At 42.6% G+C, this 16969-nt stretch overlaps 1 protein-coding gene across 1 annotated transcript in view; it reads right to left on the bottom strand.

The window, feature by feature from the left end:
• Positions 1–16679, bottom strand: part of LOC137779950 (leucine zipper putative tumor suppressor 2 homolog) — a 38036-nt gene extending 21357 nt beyond the window's left edge. Inside the window, exon 1 of the mRNA XM_068568220.1 lies at positions 16453–16679. The gene's annotated coding sequence lies outside the window, so the exon portion shown is untranslated. The remainder of the gene's footprint in view (positions 1–16452) is intronic.
• Between the last annotated feature and the right edge of the window lie 290 nt (positions 16680–16969).

The following is a 16969-nucleotide window of genomic DNA, read 5'->3' as shown; positions in this document are numbered from 1 at the left end:
TGTCAACAGAACATCTCACAACTTTATGAATAGATTTCAATGAAATCTGGAGGTCAGTTAGGCTTCAGGGGAAGGTACAACTGATTAAAGAGGCAATCTGGATCTGGGATTCCTGCCATCAGATGATTATTGTGTTTCAGCCTTTTGAGGTTTGCTTTAATGGCCACATGCCCTGCACTTTTTATTGTGAACACCGGTGTGACACAGCCTGATCATCTGCAGCTAATGCGGTAAAGACATCAATCTGGCCTAACAAGGAGCCCCAAGAGAGCAGATGGTCACAGTCTTCGCTTGGGGAGGATTGGGCCTACAATTAGTGAAATGACAAGATGAGGGTTTATTCAGACGACCCACCACCTTTTAAAGTGATAATTTTTCTAAGTAATGTGTATATAAACTTCATAAATATACAGGCATGAAAACGGATCAGGGGTGAAAAAGGTGAGATAGGGAGAGGGGGAAATTCACCTTACTCACTTAAAAAAATATATATTACACACACATATACAGTGTATGTATGTATGTATGTATGTATGTATGTATGTATGTATGTATGTATGTATGTATGTATGTATATATATACATATATATATATATATATATATATATTATATATATATATATATATATATATATATATATATATATATATATATATATATATATATATATATATATATATATATTACATAAATAATAATAAAATCCCCCGCTGTTCTCTAATCTTATATTACTAGTTAACCCTTAGTACGGAACCTGTCGCAGGCGACAGAAAGTAATATACAAACTGGATGCAATTCCAACGGACTCTGAACGCTAAGCGAAGCTTTCCAATGTCATGCCGCACTTTTCCTTGACAAGTACAGAGAAGATCGCGTTTTGAGAAACGGCCGCTGGAGACATCTTAACGCTGATTGGCCGAGACTCTACGCGTCACATCAAAGATGTCCTCTTTATGAAGATGACAACATTAACTTTTCTCCGCGTCTCAGAGTCCAATCTCAGAAACGCTGGCGCGGTCGCGCGGCTCCAAAAAGGAGGATAAATACGCGTCCCACTTGAGGCTGCGCCGGACGCCGGACAGGGCATTGAACACCCGGACTGTCCGGCCTAAATCCGGACATCTGGTCACCTTAGTCCCCTGACCTCAGAATCTACCTCCTCATTACCGGAAGCGTTAGCTAATAACTTTCCACCGGAGCGTTAGCTAGCTGGCTAACGTCGCGTTCTCTCCTACTGTGTTCAATGACTCCATTCATCAAGCTGTAGCTAACGTTAGCTAAGTCTATGTCAACAGAGCTCCTGGGTAACTTAACTTAGATATACCATATTATATTACCATGCACTCGCGCTCCCTTCTGGCACGCGCACATGTTCGCACCTTAAAGCATTATCCTGTGTTCGGGTCTATTTTACTCAAAATGGGACAATCATTTACGAAATGAACATGTTGACCTCATGATGGCACTAGATGAGCTAAGGGATCACCAAAGTTATCATAACTTATCCTAAAGAGGAACTTCAATGTATGAACTCAATTTCGTCGCAATCCATATAATAGTTGTTGGGACATTTCATTTAAAACCACAAGCAAACCTCAAGGTGGTGCAACAGGAAAAGCCTGGATATCATCAAAGTCCATCCTCTGGCAACCATGCATGTGTCAAATGTAACGACAATCCATCGCACGATTGTTGAGATATTTCAGTCTGGACCAAAGCACTTGACTGATCGACTGCCATTGACGTGCAGTCACGCGGCTAGTGTGTCATACCAAGGAAAGGCTTATAGAAACAGGCACACACACTGAACTGTAGGCACACACACACACGCATGAACGGTATATGCACACATTAACCTATAGCGCTGAACCTTCTTTTAATTTACATAAACCGACCTAGAGGCCAAAAGACATGACTGGCGATGCTGTAATAATCTCTGCAGGGCTTGGAGTTCATGCACTATTTCTAATCAGAAAATGACATCTCACGCCCGAATGATGGGCTGATGTGCACGGATGGGAGCAGATTAGATAGAGATTATGAATCCTATAGATCACTGAAATATAGATCAGTCGCTATGGCAGCATATGTGCTCACAGCAGGGACCACAGTTAATGTGAGAACAATGACACTATGAGTCAGTGCTGCAGCATTAATCTGCTCGGGCTGTTATTAAGGTTATGCAGTCTGTGTGCCTTCACTCTGTTAATCACCATGCTTCTGTCGTTATAGTTATTGGGTTACTTTAAGTCTCCAATGTGTTCCAATACTGTACTGATGAGGGAGGGTGAAAGATAAAGCCGATAGAGCCGCCGTCACACAAAAGGCGTGGCTAAATCTGTGCCAAGGTGACTTTTGCAAAATGATACAAAGAAGAGAAGAATGACAAACACGTGGGCACACTGTTAGGTTGATCTATAGGGGAAATAGGGACAGAAACTCTGTATCTCACGGCAATATCAATATATTGTTAATGTTGTATAGCACATTGTGCACCTCGTTTTTCAGTTATCTTGAATAATCAAATATTGTTTTCTTGTCTAGTATATAAAATGTCAGAAGATAATAAAAAAATGTCCTACACAGTTCTTCGGAGTCCAAGATGATATCTTCCCGTCTTGTATTTTCGAACTAATTGCTTAAGCTCTAAAAAATATGCAATATCTCTTTGGCTAATCCAGTCAATTACATACCACATGAATCACAATAGTCATATTGGCCCACAATAACATACAATATATAGATCTGAAACAATTAATTGATCAACAGAAAAAGTATGGTTTCAGTAATTTTTTCAAGCAGAAATTAGTTGATAGCAGCTTTTCAGATGTGTTCAGTTTTGAACTATAATACGTATATTTTGGGGTTTTGGACTGTTGATCAGACAGAACAAGCAATCTGAAGAAGTCGAGCAGACTAGTGATAACCATTTACCACAATATGTTGACATTATTGGACCACAGCATTAATCAATTATGAAAACAATAGAAAGTTGCAACCTGCTGGAACCAGAGAGATGTTTAAGCGAAGGATATCTCTGTGTAACATCTCAGTATATTGTCGCATTGTTCATCTCCAGACATATTTATTATAAAATCATGTCAACAGCACAGTTTCTACAGCAGACTGTTCACTGGGAATAGTGAAACACTTCCCAGGAATAAAGCATCCAGGTGTTGCAATTTCTATGTACGTTTCTCTTTCCATTTTCACTGTCATTAACCAGACACTCATGTTGTACTCTGAGCTTGGCGTTGCCGCCTGTCGCTGTCGTTTTTTTTCTAAGAAAGTGGAAAGCTGCTTTGTTGCCATAATATGCCCTGTGTGATGCTTGGCCCACTTTCCAGCCTGCTTTCATTGTGTAAGCACACATACATAAAACATGATTTGCTGCTTCCATTTCTGACTTTTATTCAGCAGGGATTTGGTGGCAGACAACATCAGAGCCATGAAAAGCAGAGCAGAGCAGCAGCGAAATGCAACTCTCCCTCTGAACCTCTGAACGAGGGAGGGAAGGAGAGATAGAGCAGGAGAGTTGACGACAGTACAGAGAACAAGGTTTAATCACTGACCTTCTACTCTTACAACTGAAGACAAATGGCCATGATTAATGAGGGCCATTCATCCTTTAGCTTACAAAAAAAAAACAATGGCAACGGCATTGGCCCGTGCTACTCTGATAGATCTATCCGCTGTATGTATTAAACTCTTTGCACTTCACTTGTCACCAGGGAGCTCGGGTCAGGCTGGCTGTAGAGCCAGCTCTGCTCACTAGAGGGCAGCCTGTCTAAGTAATGTAATGAAGGCTTCTCTAAAAAAAACACACAAAAAACCAGACTTAATATTCAGACCTCAGGGGATCACTGTTGTTACAACAATTAATAGGAGAAATAATGATTTGAATACATCGTGTACAAAACTGGGCCCTCCAGCTTTGTTTTAATTCATTCCTTAAATATCTTCACCCAGCGGTGCACACCTGAAGGAAAAGCACAAGACCGGTGGGAGAAGAAGTACGAGATCCTTTACATAGGTTATAGCACTTCTACGACAATGTCAGTATCACCAATAAAAGTACTGCAGAACACATATACGTCATTACATATTATATTATAAGATTGTTAATACCAACGCAATGCGTAAGCAGCATGTTTCTGTTGCAGCTGGTTTAGCTAAATGGTGAGATGATAAACGAGGTTTGAAAAGAATATAATAAAGTTCTGCTGCAGAAACTGAACTCCATTTCTTTCCTTTCTTTTCTCTCATTATTTGATTAGTTATTTAAAGGTCACCAACTGAGAAACTTCAAGGGGAAATCATTATTTCACAATGTTTTAAACACATTTGTATTTGTAAAGCAATCGTGTATTCTTCTCAAAATACAACAAAAAAAAATTGTTATGTGCAGCAAGTAAATGAGTAACTGTTTCTTTCCACCACTGAGAATGAGGCGGGAATGACCTCATCGTGTACAGCACTCAGTGAAGTAAAACAGCTAATCAATACACTCCTCTCACTCCTCCCTGCAGCCTGTAATCTTCCTCTAAGATGTCCCATCACAAGTCGTCCTCCTCGGTGGCCAGATTAGATGAGATAACATGGGATCGCGGTAGCGGTGCAGCGGCGGGTCAAATCTATCTCTGTAACCGATCTTAAGAGCAGCAGCTGAAGCTCGGCCACAGCAGCACACAGTCAACCTCTGCATTGAGAATCTTACTAGAAACAAAAGGGATGATGTTGCATTTTCACAGACAGCTGGTGACTAATGGCGGTCTTCTGTGTAGAAACGGTGAGACCTGCACAGGAGGAGAAAAAGCTTACTGCTAAGAGGAAATATAGAGAGCAGGGGGAAATAAAAAGAATGAATAAAGTTCAGGAAGGTTTTTATTTGTCTTTTCAGCGCTTTAACCACTGCCAGAGGCAAAAGATTTGTCTTTTGACTGTTTCCAGCTTCATCAGCCTGCCGCTGTTGTAACAATTTGTCTGTTTGCAGGATGTGAATCATCTCCTTTCATTTGTCTCCTCACAAATTATTCTATGTCTCTCTGTCTTCAGCTATTCTTCTATTATGTCAGTTTCTTTGCACAGATTGCCAAGTAAGAACATAGTGCACATGGAGAAGTCACGAGGAGGCAGGGTTGTTTGCGATGGACGTGAGAGCTGCACTTATTCCATGGAAACACACCGAAGCGTCTGTCAGCACATTAACTGTGCAATGACCTTAAATGCAGAGAATTCATGCAGTCGAGCTTATCGTCCCGCCAGCTCGAGAAAAGTGAAAGACGTTTCTTTCCATCACGTTTCATCTTGTAACTATCAGGGTGGTTTGTGATGTCCCACGAACAAATGAAAACCCCTCGGAGGTGCAAGTAGTTCATAGACTAGTGATGGAAGAAATACTGTGTTGGTAAAAGTAATAAAACATTCAAAATCCTACTAAACTAACAATTATAAACAGCTAAAATATGACCACTAAAAGTACAAATTATGCAGAATGACTCTGTTTAGTGTCATACTGTTGTATTACAACAGTGTGTCCTTATTATTAGTACTGCATTAATGTTTGAGCAGCATTGAAGTTCTACTGATTTTGATTCTTTTAGTTTCTTCTTCTGCAACCTGTGTTGTTCTGCGAAATATTGGATAATTTGACCTAATTGTACCTCAAACGGTTTTCTCAAGTGAAACCATCGTACAAGTTTAGAGTTGAACTCTTGAAATGTGACAGTGGATACTATTATTTTTTCTCATGGGGTAACAAGTCAAAAACAAGGGAATGTAGTTATTTGTTGAGCTCATCATCAGTTTCATTCATTTCAAATCTCAAAGTTAACTAGTAGCTATAGCTCCCAGAGACATGTTGTGCAGTAATAATACAATATTTATTTATGAAATGGAGTGGAGTCAAAGTACAAAGTAGCATAACATGGAAATGTAGTACATAAAAATTGTACAGTACTTGAGTAATGTATTAACTAAAACCAGTAACCAACAAAAGAGTTAAGCAAAAGAGCACAAGAATCATTTTGAGACAACAAGAAAAAATAATATTTCTCTCGAGGCTTGATGTTCTGCCTCTACAATGTGTGTGACACAACATTATGGGAGTCATAACGCACATTATTGTCTCTCTCACTGCCAGCTTGGCGGGGCCTGCACATGTGCATATATTGTGAATGCTTGAGTCAATGAGTGGTCATGAATGTGCGTCTCTATATGTGTGTCTTCTGCCACAGCCAGTATGCGTGTTATTGGAGCAGGGTGAGCCGGGGGCAGAAACAGCAGAAACAAACGATGTCCTGTGCAACCCCGAGACTGTTCCATGAATCATCCAGGAACGTATACAGTAGCTGGCCAGTTCTTGCAGCCTTCAGCTCGCAGTTAACAACTTGCCATGCAACGTTTCCTATAGTGGGATGATTAAAAATTAAAATCATTTTGAGTATCGCTATGTTTCACTCAAAAAACCCAAATCAATATAAATTGCTACAGTGGTAAGAGCTTGTGTTATTGATGTAACTTAACTAAATTAAAGCAGCAGATACAGTAAACGAGCACACTGATGTCATCAAAGCCCGCGGGCAGGAAAGCCCACATGTTCGATGGAGTTTCTGTCCCTGCATGTGTGTCTGTAGCTGCATGTGTGTGAGAGGACAAAACAACAAAGACAATACGGATATGCAAATGTGATCTAAGAGAAGGAAAGAACGTAAAGGACACGGGAGAAGCTGCAGATCATTTATTCCCACGATGGAGAAGTAAAGTCAGGATTAGTTTGGTGTGTACACTCCGTGTTTGATTTTGTAGATGTTTTAAACTGAACCGACCACGTTTCACAGCAGATTTATGTCAGACTGTTTGACCATTAACTTTTACGCACACGCACAGGCATACGCATACACACACACACACACACACACCGTCAGATCCGTCAGTGTGTAATTTGCTTTTACTCAGTAGCAAAGGTCAGCATGTCCACATGTTTCGATAACCCTGAGGGTATTGGCTGTGTACTATGTGTGTTTAATGGAGACTGGCACGATGACTGACATGGATGCTGAGCTTTGCTGTGCTGGGCGAGGCGTTCTAACAGCAGGGATAAACTATATATAGACTATCTCTTTCACCCCCAACAAACCCCTCCTCCCCTCTTTTTATGTTTTCTTCTTTTACTTTTGCTTTATCTGCAGATCTTTTATCACATCCACTTTGCTTTCTATTTATTTCCTCCACCTACTCCATATTGCATCCCTGCATGCCCTTGTCCCTTCCTAGTTTATGTCCCTTCCTTCATCATCTCCCCAAATCCCCAAATGTCTCCTTCTGACTTTTGTCTCAGAGTATTTTGTTCCCGAAGAGAAAAAAATTAAATACTGGAAGAACAAAAAGGCCAAAACCAATCCTGTGATTTCAGAAGAGAGTGTGTGGGATGAGGAAAAGGGGGAGAGGGGCTAGTTAAGGGGGGAGAAGGGGGAGAGACTGAGTTATGTAAGCGAGGCTAATCCCCTCCCAACCCTGCATCGTAAATGAGACAGGATGACACTGGCCTCATTTCATCCGTTCATCTCTGTATCCGCCGCCGCTACCTCTCCAAAACACTGCGTCTCCACCTCAATCTTTCTGTTTGATCTCTGACAGCAGACAAGAGCTGAGATTTAAACTCTGCACAGCAGCAAATCCTAGTCTGCTGACACTTTATTTTACCGTCAACGGTAACATTTGATTTTTTAAAAGCTCTCTCATTGTGAGGAAGGAACAGAGAAGGATTGGGACATATTCTTGTTAAACAAACTCAGCTGACAACAACTATAAATATTCCAGATCTATTTTCCATTATCGGATGCCAGAAATTCACGGTGTAACAAAGGAGTTACGGTGACAACATGTCTTGAAATTTAATGATACAATACCAATAAAACCAAGGCTTAGCTTCCACCACATGACCATCAACCCTCCAGCTCTTCTCTTCTCCACTCAGTCTGACCCCTCACCCAGCCAGAAACCCAGACATCCTAATCTTTAGAGGTACGTTTGACTCGAGGGGGTCAACAAGGCCGGCAGAGTGAGCTCATAACACTGGACCTCGTATCGGGTATTGCAGCTCACAGCTATTGATTGAATCGTCTCACACGGAAACATAAGACATTACATAGCATGTGAATAGTTCTCGTTAGAAATGACCTCTTCTGTACTTTGTGCTCACTGATGAACATGTTGACGTTAGCGTTTAGCTCAAACCATTGCTGTGCCCAAACACAGCCTCACAGAGCCACTCTGATGCTGTGTTGCACCAACAAGGATTCATTTAAACTAAGATTAGTTCTGATCAGAGTTTACCAAAACTAGGTTTAAACTGAGTAATCTCATTTTGAAATTAAACTTTGTTACACACATAACATTAATTCTCTGTTTAGTAAATTGGAATTAAAAAGAGTTTAATCAATACGATGCTTGTCCCCCTTTTAAGATAACTATGTGTATAAATAAAAAACCTTGTTTTATGAAGACAATTCCTTAAAACGCGAGATTCAGCAGCAGCATCATAATAATCTTTGACAAACTTCATAATTTAGCTCACGCCATCTCAAAAAGGTAGTCATTTTAAAAGTTGAACATTGATTTTTTATTTTTTTTAAATATATCTTTAAGAGCCCAAATTATTCTGAACTTACATGTTTCAGTGTTTAAAGAGTAACTAAACATCAGGCTCATAATCAGTGATTAGTTACTTAACCATGAGAAAAACGCAGTGGAAGTTCAACCACTGGAGGTCAGCAAAAGTCAAGTTACTCCAAAAACTAAAATAACGACAAAATAAAAACATAACAAACATGTTTTAAAAGAATACAATGTTTTTCAAATATACAATACATACAAATAGATATGAACAGTATAAGATATTTAAAGATTGTATTAAGCCGGACACGGGTTAGATAAATAAACATATCTTCTGCATTTTGTGCATTCATTTTTTGTTGTTCATCTGATCATTAATGCCAATAACGCTGTGATTAACTAAAAATTAAACCAATAATAACGGTCACCAGTCAAGTTGAAATACAACACAAATAAATGGTTTCTGGTCCAGACGACCTGCAACAATTTCCTAGAAGGCAGACGGTCAAGCTCTCGATTTAAGTAAGCAACACTGGCATTATGAAATTGTTTATTACCCCTCCACCGCCTCTCCACACACACACACACACACACACACACACACACACACACACACACACACACACACAGACACACACACACACACACCATCACTCCAATCCTCCTGCTCAGACAGGACGCTCCACTAAACTTTGACCTACTTATGTCTTCCCTCAGTCTGAGCCAAGAGGGGGGGACAGCAAGACTCCAAACACAGCGAGCTTCACGCTGATCCAGCCTGTTAATGATATGAATATGAATATCAAAGGCTTATTTGGACAATACATCTTTTGAATGTCAAATCGCAGAGGGAAGCCGAGGGAGGCTTGAGGACGCGTGTATGAGAAGAATCACACTGGACTCATTGTTTAGTACATTTTAAATTCAGATGGACCCGCACACACACACACACACACACACACACACACACACACACACACACACACACACACACACACACACGCGCGCGCGCGCAAACAGTATATCTCATACTGAGGACTTGATTTTACGTTTCTGCTGATCAGCCACAAGACAAACCCTGTCCCTCATCTTTTTATCTGCACTGTGTCTCTGGTTTCCAAGAAATCTCACTCAGCAGATGGGCAAAATCCTCCGTAACCAATTGTCTGCTGGATAATGCAGAGCGGACAAAGACACCACGTCACAAAGCCAGACAACACCTGCACGATTCAGCTCTGTCAGTGTGAGTCCCCCTGAAACTGAACAGGGAACCAGTGACAGCATCACTTCATAAACTGAAACTATGTTTAAAATCTGCCAACTGTTTCACAAGCGCGGGGCGGCTTCCAGGCCAGCTGAGTCCTTTGGCGATCCACGTGTGATGGGCTGGCTCGGACGAGAGGGTGGTGGGAGTTTTGTTACCGCGGCTGGGACGACATCCCAGAGGTTCCCGGAAGAGTTCTGGGAACATCAGGGTTCAACATGTGTGCGTGTGTGTGTGTGTGTGTGTGTGTGTGTGTGTGTGTGTGTGTGTGTGTGTGTGTGTGTGTGTGTGTGCGTGTGTGTGAGAAAGGAAAAGATGGAGGCATGGACGCTGAGCGGGGAGACATCTGCCAGCAATTAAATAGGAGGGATCATTTACGTAGTTTAACCAATACAGTCTGCAGAGATATATGCTGGGGTCATGATGTAAACTCTCTCAGGGTTAAAACTCCCCAGCTTCCCCCTCCTCCCTCTCCTCCGTCTCCACGAGACAAGCTGACCACAGTTTACCCAAGCGAGTCAGCTGACGCAGGGTGGAGGGGGGGAGGTACGCATTCTGCCGAGGTCATCTGGCAGACGCATCCTCTGAGATGGCTTCACTCCGCCGAGGGGGAGAAGCTGGCCAAGAGGGTGGAAGAAACCTAATCTATAAATCAGACACATCTCCAAACAACCGGGTGTCAACCGATCTTTGCTTATGTTATTAGCTCAGAGGTGCCTCCTGCAACATGCTGAAAAACTCACTGATTCAATTCTGCTGAGCTAGTTGTTTGAGGTGTTTTGAAAGACAGAATCATATCGGAGAGGCGCCTTTGAAAAAGATCCTGGGGAAATTATTGCTAAACCTCACCAGCGGGGGGCCGAAGAGCATTTAAACCGGATCAATAATTCATGTTTTGCTTCCCTTGTTGACACAAATCAGGTTTCCAATAGAATCAAATCAACAAACAGCTTAATCAATGACTTTCTCACTCGTAAGGAAGAGGGGCGTTGTTAGTTACGTAAAGAACTCAACTCGGACAGATTTCTTCGCTGATTTCAAGCTCGAAAAAGAAACAAGTCCCCTGACTCCTGATGGAATTCCCAATAAAACATTTGATTGTTGCAGCTGCAAGTCGTCTCCCGACATCCTAAAACCGTTCATCTGCTGCCGGGCAAAGTGCCTCCATTCTGGACCCAATACTAGTTTCGTCCATCAATCTTGTGTTTGCGTGTGTGTGTGTGTGTGTGTGTGTGTGTGTGTGTGTGTGTGTGTGTGTGTGTGTGTGTGTGTGTGTGTGTGTGGTCTGCTGCTGTTTCAGCACTGGCCATTTCAGTCCTCATACATCAACTTCTCGACAGCAGTGAAGTGACGCTTTGTGACATATGAGGCCACTTTACCTTCTGCGCAGGAGGAGAGAGGGAGGAAGGCAGAGCAGCGCTCCAATCGATGAAAACCGATTCAATGTGCAGGGACGGTACTCGTAGATGGCCCACGGACAGGATCTTTGCATTTCAACATGAGAACTTAAAACTGTGATTTTGTTGGTCAAGTGCAGGTCACCTGAGTCGTTAGCCGAGTGAATAGCAGCCACGCTCTTTTTCAAAACCTAAGTGGTTTTGTTGCCTAAAGCTAAATTCCTGTGAAAGACTGAAGTATATTTTGAAAAGACACGATGCAAGTAACAAGTGGAAACTCGTGACCCGCCAAGATCCAAAACGTTTACGTAGAGCGTCACGGTTTGAAGCTGAGGAGATGTGATTAAGCTGGGTATTTGACGTATAATTGTAAGAATGTGTTGATTTCAGTGTCTAATAGAAGTCTCTCTACTGTATCTTTGGGGCAAAGTGAACAAAGACACAAGTGTTGAGAAAACACAATTTGATTGGCTCGCTAATGGATGTTTGGAGCAGTTGGCAGACTTAAGCATTCTTGCCTCTAATGAGATCTGTGCCAGAGCTCTGGCCCCTAATGTCCATTAAACACAGACTTACTCCACTCCGCATTGATTCTGACTCTTCTTACAGACTGTAGAGGCTTTCAGAGCTCATCTCTGCCTGCCATCTCAGCTATCAGATTACAACGGCAATTTAATTGACATGCAATCTACTTACGCAAGAAAACACATTTTGAGCCTCTTCTCATGTTGAAAAGGTTACGAGCATGATGACACACAGGCAGGGAGCCAGTTCATGGAGCCTTTAATGGCTGCTGCTGCTGCGTTTGGGTGTTTTTAAGTTGGTAAAAGTCAAAACGAGGTAATGACAGGCTGAGACTCAGGACAACTTGACGATGACAGGAGCGGTCCACCAGAGTCTGTGCAGCCACACCTTGAGGCGGACGAACGGGCCGAGCAGATGTCGGTGTGTATCGGGCTCCCGCAGCTCCATATTCCTCCTGACTCGTTATCTGAACATGCTGATGTTTAGTACGCATAACATGTTGCCCTCTACCACAGAAATGCTCAACTAACACATACAATTTGCTCCACTAATTGATTAGTTGATTTAATTCACTCAAAAGCACCACTTTAAATCCTGTGTTTCATCAGAAATGTGCTCCTAACTTACTTAAAAAGAAGTCGTAAGAACAACAACTATGAACAAAATAAATCATAGTCGACAGAGAATAAAATGACTACTGATTGGAGTTGGGACAACCCTCTGATAATGTTCATCATCATTTACTTTATTTAGTACGAAACAAGAAACAATCAGCATGTTACTTTTTGGGAGTTTGTTCGCTGTCTACAACGTCTCCTTAAGCGTACTGTAATAACTCACTAATATTACTGGGATTGGATTTAGCAATGACTCAAGAGTTCAGAAAATCCCTCAGATGTCCTTAAATATTTAATGAGCAATGAAATGATATTATGGATTTGCTGCAGCAGCAGTCAGGCCTCTTCAAAAGTTCTAAAATCTATAATTTAATTGGCAGATCAGTTAACTATTCAGTGCTCAGGAACAGACAAAATACAGCTCGCTAACCATCAAGGAAAGTCAGACAGAAGAACCAGCAGAGATTAAGATCATTATCACGGCAATGCCAAAAAACAATATCATATTTCAAACAGATTTTTTATTTGATTCCATTTTATAACCAGCTGTAATTCAACACTAAGTAAAACAATCCAATAAAACATAAACGTAAACATAATCATGTGGTTTGCCAAATTTAGAAAGCAATTAGATTAGTGTCTCTGAAAAAAGCCTGAATAAATATTTAGGCATACAGTAAACTGTAATAAAGTCTATAATAAAGCTCCACTCATATCCAATATACTTAAATTGAGCTAAAACTAAGAAGCTAGATGAGCATCACTGCTGGTTTGTGTTTTCCTCTCGATTCAAAGCTGTTAGTCAGATGTAAACACAAAGGCTGCTGGAAGGCTCAACACCCCAAAATACTGTTGTTTTGGAAAATAGTGCTTAAGGTAACAGCTTGTCGCAATCTCCTTTAATGGCATGGACACCAATATGACGAGAGGAAATCCTGAAAGATAAACTCTGTCTGATCTCAAGAGATGATCCATCATTAGAAATAACCAATGGCAGACATGAGAAGAACATCTCCTCCTCCGCTCTGTCCATGCTGCTTTGTTTATTTCCACAGAGAAATTTCTGGAATGCAAGTCGATGAAACGCAACTACAAACGAGCCACACATGCGTGCTTCATTTGAAATCCACATTTAAGTCATTTTACCGTCACCTTTAGGACTTCACCAGCTTATTGTACGCACATACGCACACTCTGACAGACCCATCTGCTGGTGTGTCACAGCATCAAAATACATTAGAAACAGATTAATTACAGCAGATGCAGATAATCGTATAAAACTGCATGAACATAAAAGCAAAGCCATTTGTGATGCTGCTGCGACACTTCCAGAACAGGCCTTTAAAAGCAAGAAAAGAAAGGTCACTGCAAACCCAAGCAGCTACTTATTACAGTCTCACATACAAGAGCAGTCTGTGTGAGTGCGTGTGTGTGTGTGTGTGTGTGTGTGTGTGTGTGTGTGTGTGTGTGTGTGTGTGTGTGTGTGTGTGTGTGTGTGTGTGTGTTGAGTCTGACTGACACCTCGGTTCTCCCCTGCTGTGCTCTTACTCTTGCCCTGCTTTAACGGACTGACAGAGAGAAACTCTGAGGGAGATCTCAATGACGCTCCCGCTGTTAAGACACATCCCAGCTGAGGGGAGTCACAAGCAAAAAGATCTCAGAAGCAACATAACTGCAACAACCTGCATCGAGAAAAAGGAGCTGCAGCATAAACATCAAACAGACTTGCTTGTCTGACATGAAACTTAAGACGTGAAATGGTTCACGGAGGGAATAGCGAGACAAAACCAAGAAAACACATCTGTTGAGCTCCCTTGAGTGCACAATTCCCTCAGAGGAGTTGACGGTTCTTCCACACACACAAGACTTTTCACACGAAAGCTCAGTGTTACATAAGCAAAACAACATGCACTTCCTGGTTTATCTCAAGCGTACACCTACAGTGGCGTTTACTAGGAGCATTATGAAGAGGAGTTTCTGTTGTGTTAAGCTTTTGGGTTCTGTTACATCATGATGGATGACAACAAATTAAATATTGCTGACGCGCTTTTAATTACATCCAGCGCTCATTGTCATCACCGCTGCAGCAAAATAAAATGGAAGTCTGCATCATTTCAATCCCAGATGGCTGAAGACGAATTTTGATAATTGAGCCTCGCAGGTGTGGATCAGACTGTTCCCCCTGTACATCACTTTAATGGGGGATTTTCCATAGCGTGTTATATAAGAGTGCAACCGAGTGCACAGATGTGTCCCCCGTGTGCACATTTACGTGCTATTTTCAGCTGAGATTATCTAATGAGCAAATTAAGCTGCGAAAGCAGCCGCTACATTTTGAGCAGTAGGCGTGTCTTGAATGTTTCAGCGTCTTCAGCGTGTGCAGATGTGCATCAGCTGCGATTGTGCCTCCGGCTGTGTTCTAGTTTCGACTCACACATATTTGTTAACTCAATGTAGACATGAATGGAGATGAGGTCGGTTTATTCGACAGTAGAAGCGGAAAGCTGAGAGAAATGTTGCTCATAATCATGGAAAACTTAAAAAGGGAGTGAGCAGTGGCAGAAAAAAACTGTTTCAGGACTACATGTGGTCCGAAGCATGCTGAATCCAAAACTTTGGTCATGTTCTCGCTCGGCTGCCTCACATGTCGCCCCCTCGGGCCTTCTTGTCCCCCCCGTCCGCCTCTTCAGCCCCTCCAATCCTGATCGCCTGACAGCATGGTTATCACCTCCCACCACCACCAAATCCCCACCTCCTCCCCCCTCTCTCTCGCTGTATGTGTCCCACCATCCTCCATCCTCCCCTGCCTGTGCTGTGGTGACAGGGCAGGATGATGTAGGGTCTCCCAGTGAGGCGGCTCAATGATGCCGGAACGCTAAGTGAACCTCCGTGCAGGAGAGGAGGGAGCATGTTGCAGCGTTTATGCATCCCTGTGCTGTTGTCTTAATGTTTCCATTCAGTTTAAGTCTTATGGCTGTGAGAACATGACGTCAGACCCATCAGTCAGCTGCAGCGAGGGTGTTCACCACAGATGAGAAGAAGATGGAGAGCATCGCAGGCATGCTTCAGCATTTACATCATGCTCCTGTGGGGGATTATTTATTGTCCAGTTAGACCCTGCAGGCGTTTCCAGTTCAACTGCTAACTAATCCATATATTAAAGTGGGCCTTGAGAGCATAAAACAAGTGGTGCTAAGGTCCCTCTCCCTCTCTCTCTTTGTGTGACCTTTCCTTTTCATCACGTTCCCTTCATCCTCTCTGCTTCTTTCAGTCTTTAAACAAAGACAGCTGCAGATATCAAGAGGCAGAACGAACATAACACGAAAAGTGATATGTAAGAGCAGTTGTTTGTGCGCGCGCGTGTGTGTGTGTGTGTGTGTGTGTGTGTGTGTGTGTGTGTGTGCCAGTTGCAGGGGGCAGCCGCAACCCCATTCACTGAAACAGCTGGATATAGATAACAAAGCAATGCTTATTCTCTAGTTTCTCTCTCTCTCTCTCTCTCTCTCTCTCTCTCTCTCTCTCTCTCTCTCTCTCTCTCTCTCTCTCTGTCTCTGTCTTTCTCTCTGCACATACACAGCTTGTGGGGAAAAACAGCTGAATTCATTGCAAGAAACTGAACTGGAGAAGAAACTGGAGGGGAAACTAAGTCACTGCTTTCCACTGTAACAACTGCGCATTACACTCAAGTACTTTAATCACTCAGACAAGTCAATCGTCAATAACCAATTAATCACATAAACAGAGCCATGCACACTCTAACGCAGCACCATCAACATCATACTTTAGTATATGATCAACCTCCCTTTTGACGTGCATGGCCATAAACAACGCTTGTTTGTGGATCATTTTGCATACATCTGCCAACAGCATGAAATAAGTTGCTGTAATTATGAACTAGTTGTATACAAACAGGGTAAGAAAGCTTTAAAGAAAAGCCAATAGCATTCACTTCACCCCCCTGTGAAATAATACAGCAGAACAATGCAAACTGTCCCACTAAGTCACTGTTGCACGCTGCGTGCTGCGCTCACCTCCAGCAAGATGTTCTTCACGAGCGATGTTTCCTCCAGCAGTAAATGTGCAGTGCGAGTATCCGTTCGCCTTTTCTTTGCGGGTGCAACTTTTCTGACAACAGCGAGCAGCGAGTGAAGCCGCCTGTCCTCTCCGTGTCGGTCCGCCTGTACTTCGGGCTCCTGGTGGCACAAACCCGTCCCGGTCCTCAGCAGCTCGGTGGACCCGCTGCTGTCCAGGCTGAGCGTGTTTGGTTCTGTCACCGGCGGAGCCCGGCTGCTGCTCAGCGGGGCGGGCTGACTTTCTGCTCCAGAAGGGGCTCGACTGCTGATCCACAACAGAGAGGTTTAGGACCCTGCAGGGAGGGGCCGCCAGGGGGCGCTGCGACTCCCGATGGAGCGGAGGTTTATGTATTTACTTAATTATAGTAACAGTGTTGTGTGTTTGTGTGCGTGTGTGCGTGTGTGCGTGTGTGCGTGTGTGTGTGTGTGTGTGTGTGTGTGTGTGTGTGTGTGTGTGTGTGTGTTGATATTTTGA

This window comes from Clinocottus analis, unplaced genomic scaffold (assembly GCF_023055335.1).
Source record: "Clinocottus analis isolate CAN_PGR_092001 unplaced genomic scaffold, fCliAna1.0.p SCAF_8, whole genome shotgun sequence".
Lineage (NCBI taxonomy): Eukaryota > Metazoa > Chordata > Actinopteri > Perciformes > Cottidae > Clinocottus > Clinocottus analis.
This window is presented reverse-complemented; position numbering and strand designations above follow the sequence as displayed.